The sequence below is a fragment of the Octopus bimaculoides genome, chromosome 16 (assembly GCF_001194135.2).
Source record: "Octopus bimaculoides isolate UCB-OBI-ISO-001 chromosome 16, ASM119413v2, whole genome shotgun sequence".
NCBI classification, from domain to species: domain Eukaryota; kingdom Metazoa; phylum Mollusca; class Cephalopoda; order Octopoda; family Octopodidae; genus Octopus; species Octopus bimaculoides.
Genome location: NC_068996.1, coordinates 53,029,775 through 53,037,124, shown reverse-complemented (window position 1 = coordinate 53,037,124; position 7,350 = coordinate 53,029,775). Strand labels below are relative to the sequence as shown.

The 7,350-nt window shown below is 37.2% G+C and overlaps 1 protein-coding gene across 1 annotated transcript in view; it reads right to left on the bottom strand.

Moving 5' to 3' along the window:
* Positions 1-7,350, bottom strand: part of LOC106868972 (dolichyl-diphosphooligosaccharide--protein glycosyltransferase 48 kDa subunit-like) — a 26,344-nt gene that overhangs the window by 10,250 nt on the left and 8,744 nt on the right. The gene's annotated exons all lie outside the window — the stretch shown is intronic.

Below are 7,350 nucleotides of genomic sequence, written 5' to 3'. Positions count from 1 at the left end.
AGACACCATTTCGAGCGTGGCCGTTTTCGTGCGGGTGACACGTAAAAGCACCCACTACACTCTCTGAGTGGTTGGCGTTAGGAAGGGCATCCAGCTGTAGAAACTCTGCCAAATTAGATTGGAGCCTGGTGTTGCCATCCGGTTTCACCAGTCCTCAGTCAAATCGTCCAACCCATGCTAGCATGGAAAGCGGACGTTAAACGACGATGATGATGATGATGATGAAGTCTTCAGATTTCATATAAATGTAATTAATACACATTGTAAATAAAAAAAAAACATCCTTGTAGACTGTGTTTATTTCTGTGTATTTGTATGATGGGAATATAGTATTTTCATGTATTTCAAGACTAGAAAAGCATTTCTTTCTCTGTATATCTATAAAGTAAAATAAATTATTCATATGCAGATCAACACTTTCATTTAGGAGTGAGCTGGTGCCACATAAAAAGCATCCAGTACACTCTATGAAGTGGTTGGTGTGAGAAAGGGCATCCAGTCATAGAAACCATGCCAAAGTAAACAACTGGAGCCCAGAGCAGCCCTCCGGCTTGCCAGCTCTAGTCAAACTATCTAACCCTGGGCTGCCACCCCCTTGACACCCAAGCCACATTCCTACTGCCACCACCCCAACTAACTATCACAAACACAGACCTCTTTCTTTAGCAAATTCAAAGCAACTATATTTCACAAATAAAGCTTAACCTAATGAACCCATTATTTTGTTGTTTTTACATGAATTGCTACCCCATTATTGCCCCATTTTTCTTCAATGCTTCCTTGGAATTCCCTCCCCCCCCAGGGGGGCAATATTGCACACTTTGGAAACCACTAACCCATACCAGTATGGAAAACAGACGTTAAATGATGATGATGATGTACTGACTCAACACCAATCCTGTTTCTTATCAATAGAAATAATTTTTGTATCAAAGTTTTAAATCTTAATATCATTAGATTTAAGATAGAAAAATTTGGTTCAATCGTTTTTTGGGCAGATTTCTTTTAGTATACACTTGCCTTACAGTTCTATATTTAAGAGATGAGGAATTATTTACATTATTTACATTTGGCGGATATTCGTCGTCATCTTGTTTGTTGTTAACACAACGTTTCGGCTGATATACCCTCCAGCCTTCGTCAGGTGTCTTGGGGAAATTTCGAACCTGGGTTCTCATTCCTATCGATGTTACTATTATTAATCAGGTCGCTGCCGTGAATCGAACTCGGAACCTTGGGGTTAGTAGCCCGCGCTCTTAACCACTACGCCATATGCCCGTGGTTAAGAGCGCGGGCTACTAACCCCAAGGTTCCGAGTTCGATTCACGGCAGCGACCTGATTAATAATAGTAATAATAATAATAATATAATAATAATAATAGTAACATCGATAGGAATGAGAACCCAGGTTCGAAATTTCCCCAAGACACCTGACGAAGGCTGGAGGGTATATCAGCCAAAACGTTGTGTTAACAACAAACAAGATGAGGACGAATATCCGTCAAATGTAAATAATGTAAATAATGTATATACACTTGCCTTCATTTCAAGTAATTTTGAAAACAATAAAGAATTTACTAAAATCATTTTGTGATTATAAAGCTGGCATGTGGAACATAAATAACACGAAATTTTGATGGTAAGTTTTTATTTAAATCACTTTACAACAGGAAGTTTGCCTCATAAAACTAGGAATAGTTTTAGGTAGGTTGGGACCACAAAGGTTAAGAGAATTTTCTAAAGATATGCAACGTATATGTAAATATGTGGAAATTGTTTCAAGAAAACACTAATTTTTCATTATATATTAATATTTTCAGTTACGGCTGTGGAAAGATAACTCTGTTTTACATTTTAATTCAAAGGAGAGACAGATGTGCATTTGACTAGGTATTTTGGGGGCGGCTGAGCCTGATAAAAAAAAAAAAAAAGAAACAAGATTTTGTTATCTCAGATTGGAGATCTAAGATGTAGAACAGCTCTGTTATTCAAATTAGTTAAGAGCCAGCTAAATCAAGTTCACACTTGTTTAATTTAGAACTGCTATAGATTTTCAGAAAGATGCAAACAATACATGGTAAAGCTATATTGAGTGAGCTTGTGAGATAATGAAAGTAAAAACCACAATCCCTAAATGACATTATTGCTACTAATATGCTAAAGTCCATGCAATATTATAACTAGGGATGTGTTAATGGTCTGCCATGTTAATGTTGTAGCAACATTATCACTATTAATGTTAATAAATTATCAAAGCAAAATTTTTGTTGTAGATATATTCTGCAATGCAGCATGGCATTGAGATACTTATTTCAATCATTGGACGGCAGCCATGCTAGGGCACTGCCTTGAAGGATTTTAGTCAAACAATTTAAACCCAAACGCTTATTCTATTGGTTTCTTTTTTCTGAACCACTAAGTTATGGAGATAACACCAGTTGCCAAGCAATAGTGAGGGACAACACATACACAGATACATGGCGATGATATATATAGATACATACATACACACACACACACGCGACAGGCTTCTTTCAGTTTCCATCTACCATATCCACTCACAAGGTTTTGGTTGACCTGAGATTATAATAGAAGACACTTTCCCAAGGTGCTGTGCAGTGGGACTGAACCTGAGACCACATAGCTAGTAAGCAAGCTCCTTAACCATACCTACAGTTTTTTTTTTATTTTATTGTTCTATTATTTTTATATTTAAGTTTTTTTCTTTTTTACTGAGATATATTTTCTAAATCTGCTCTCTCAATAATCACACAGCTGTAATGTAATTACCGCTTATGCATTGCTAGGTCTTCCATAGTTACACTTCTTGATCAACCTTAGTCATGTGATTAGCAAGGACATTCACAAAACTTAGATCAGTAATCTCAACACTACAATATATGATCATAACTCTTACCTCTGTAATAAAGGCTCCATTTCTAAGTGGAGTGTTACTATTATTTATTGTAATCTGAGATCATTGATAACACAGCAGTCATGTGATCAATGACATGAAACAGAGTAGAAATAGAGAGTAAAGTCAGCACATCATCATCATCATCATCATCAGTATTTAACCCTTTTAATACCAACCCAGCTGAAACCACCTCTGGTTCTGAGTACAAATGTCTTGTTTTCATAAGTTTTGAATTTAAAATCTTCCAACAAACCTTAGTCACAATTTATGTTCCTAACACTAGCTGAATGATAATGAAGTTATTTTACTAAATTCTTTGATATATTTAAAATTATTGAAAGAAACACAGAACATCTCAACAGAAATATGGTAACAAAAGGATTCCCTGCTTGCATTGGTTGGACGGACTTTACTGAGGCAGATTTTCTACAGCTGGATGCCCTTCCTGTCGCTAACCCTCACCTGTTTCCAATCAAAGCAATATTTCCCCATGGTTGGGTATGTTTGTACAGAATATTGGAAATAAACAACTTTCATCTACAACATTATGCAATGTCAAGACAAGTAGACATAAACACACACACAGGCTTCTCTCAGTTTCTGCTTATCAAATCCTCTACATATCCATTGCAAGGCTTTGGTTGGCCCAAGGTTGTAGAAGAAGACACATGCCCAGGGTGCAAAACAGTGAGATTGAACCTGGAAGTTAATTTCTTACCATACAGCCATTTATCAACTATGTAGTTTGATCTTTAGATACCTTGAAGTCATTAAAAATGTTTCCCTTGATATGAAAGTCTCCTTTCATATTTTCTTACCATTCAATCAACTTTGACCATGCAATTTCTTATTAAGTACAAAGCCTCAACTTTTAAATCTTACCACTAGAAAATCTAGGTTATAGTTGATTAGATGTTTCATTTGTAATCTGATTTGATTAAATAATAATATTACTGCTGTTGGTTGTATAGTTAAGCTGTCCAAAATAAGGCCTTTTCTCAACCCCCACCCCCAACCAAGCCGTTTTATAGGCAATTGTTTTGGGCATTTCATATTCTATCCAAAACAGAGTTTTTCCTGTTGTTTCCATAATGTTACTATATATGTACATACTTAAAATTTCTGTGATTAAATTGGCTTCAATTTATCTATCATTTCTTTCAGTTGTTTTAGCAGTTGTTTTGTTTATATTAAATGGCTTTACAGTTTCTTTCAATTTCTTTTTTTGAAATTCATTTAATATTTTAAATTTCCTTTTCAGAAGAACTGACTTTCTTCAGCACCTGTGCAGGTGCCACATGAAAAGCCTTCTGCCAGTGCCATGTAAAAGGCACCTGGGCTGGTACCCTGTATACAGTGCCCCCTGCTGGTGCCATGTAAAACGCAGTCAGTACTTTCTGTAAAGTGGTTGGCATTAGAAAGGGCATCCAGATGTAGAAACCACCCCAAAGATGACAATTGAAGCCTGGTGTAGCTTTCTGGCTTACCAGCTCCCCTCAAACTGTACAACCCATGCCAGCACAGACAATAAATGATGGTGATGATTTAACACAATGTTCAAGATAAACATAATAACTGCTTTAGTGAGGGGGCCTACACCTCCAGTGCCACCATCACACAACACTTGGACTAGCCTTTCTCTGCATACTGACCTGACAGAGATGACTGCAGCATGTACAGAGTTGAAAAACATTTTGCATCCACAGTTTGTAAACAATTTCACCGGCTTCTGTAAGCTATCTTTAAGCAAAAGACCTATGTTGATAGAATGAGAGGAAAACCAACCCCTCACATAATAAAAGTTATTAACAATGCTCCTGGAGAATTATTAAAAAGTGTGAAAACTCATACTGGAATATCAAAAACTGCTTGAATACTGCTGCTGTTACCTTGAAGGAACATCTGGGAGATATTTGTAACATAAATTAACGAATTTAGGTCATACAATAGGACAGTTAAAGGCCATTATAAAATGTAAAGTTGGCGATAAGTTCACAACACTACTTCCTGAGAAAACTAACGAAAATGTATGAAGATTCTAAGCCAAATCTTGTGGGAAAATTAATAACCTTGTAACACGAAATCAAGGCTCAGAGTGGAAAATTTTACTACCAAAAAATGTATTACAAGAAGCCAGGATAGATCAGAAGTTTGTTCTTAACTCACAGGTTGTATGCAGAGGTATGAGGGGTATAAAGGGCCCCTTCTCAGGAAGACCTAAAATCATTCTTGTCTAAGATGTGGAAAGTAAAAACTTTAATCTGGATGCAACATGGCTAGACACAATAACTTGAGGATGCTGCATCAACATCAGCTGTAAAACTTATATGATCATTACTGAAATTTTCACCAATGCTGTGGACTCAGCAGTGCAGGACTCGCATATCTTAGCAAAGACCTGAAGGGAAACACTCTGCGCATCACAGTAAGGTTTATGCATTTGTATGTTTCCAGTAAACTAGAAAAACATGACAATATTAATATGAAATGTAGCTTCTTTTGGATCCATGACCACTACATTAGAATCACATCTTGAAGGCTAAGTTTTTACGTACAAGATATGTTGTGAAGAGTGAGAGAGGGATAGCTACAGATTTCTCATGGACTAACAGGACAGCAAAGCTTTTAAAATCCCAAGATGCAATTTCACGTGTCGATTATGCTGCTCTTCTGCAGCAGACATAATAAATTTGATCAGCAACTGTCCAAAAATATATCCTTGAGATACTAACTGCTCCTACAACACAGTGCTGCTGCTAAAACAATGTACAATGCCATCTGCAGGAAAGATTGCCTTGGGATAAATAAAAACACCTTTTCTATGGAATACATAAAAATTAGCACAAAGAATACAGGTGGAATATTCCCATCAAAACTTCTATCAACTGTACATGTAGCAGACTTGGCATAGTTATTAGGGAGAGAAAAGAAAAATCATGTGCAGTTATGGAAGTTAATTGCTCCACAGATGTGAATATTTCTTCCAAAATCAGCAAAAAGTAGAATACCTATGAACAACTGCATTGAATGTGCATGGATGACAACAGTTGTATAAAGAAGTGCCAATCCAAGGGGGGGGGGATAACTTGTGTCTAGGAATATATGGGTCGAAGTAAAACAACAAAGGAATGAGATGACTCTATAAGATCTCTCTATCTTGGCAAAAATGAGATTCTAAAAGTATTAGGTTTATGTCTAAACAGTCACCCTGTCCTACCCTGCACCCACTCTAAGCTTTTCCCACCTCTCATCATTCTAAAACTTATCCTTCCACCACTCTTCTAACAATGGTACTATTCAGCTAATGTAATCATCACATGACAATGGTGTCTGCTTGTATTTATCCCCTTAGTGCTACTAGTTACTTCATCCGCTTTTGGAACCACTTTCTTTAACTTTCAATCCTTAATCTTAATATCAATCCTTCCTACTTTGCCCACTGTTAACCCCTTTCTGTTCCTCTAGGTATCTCCCACTGCCTCTCCTTTAAGCAACACCTTAAGACTGTCATACTCTCTCTTTAACACGGTCTCAGATTTGTCATAACTTTCAACTTCTTCACATATCTACCATCAATAGATTGTCACCTTTGAACCCATTCACTATAGCCACCACTACCATACTGCTAATCTCTGTCTCTATACAACTTTTACTCTCTCTCTCTCCTCACACATCGTTTATTTTCTGATCTATCTGTAGATTTATAATACTGCTGCTCCCTAACCCCTCCCCCCACTCCTCCTCTAGTGCTGTCTCTTATCACCTCTTCCTTCTTGAGCTAATTTATCAACTATACTTCCACCCTTGTATGTCATTCACAACATTAACCTGTACCCTGAACTCTAAACACTTGTCTCTCTTCTCTCGCATACCTATGAACTTACCCAGCCACACTTCTTCATCCTCAGTTCATAGTCTCATATTTTCTCAATTCTTTGTACCTTCACAGTATGCTCTGACATCTCAATATCACTAGCTTCATCTTATTTTTTTCCAGTTACTTGCATCCACTACTATATGATGTGAGGTAACCACATATCTCTTCTATAACATGATCCTTGTGTCTGTCTTATCAAAATTTTGCCTCTCAATAAATAGTATTTAGCCACTTTCCCCTCCACAAACCAGTTGAGGGAGCCTTCTTTCTCCTATTCTTTGAGTTGCAACTTACCTGTTGCCCGGGAATGAAATTGTTGCTTATTGGTACTTACTCTTTTACTCGTTTCAGTCATTTGACTGCGGCCATGCTGGAGCACCGCCTTTAGTCGAGCAAATCAACCCCAGGACAAATTCTTTGGAAGCCTAGTACTTATTCTATCGGTCTCTTTTGCTGAACCGCTAAGTTACGGGGACGTAAACACACCAGCATCGGTTGTCAAGCGATGTTGGGGGGACAAACACAGACACACAAACACACACATACACATATATAC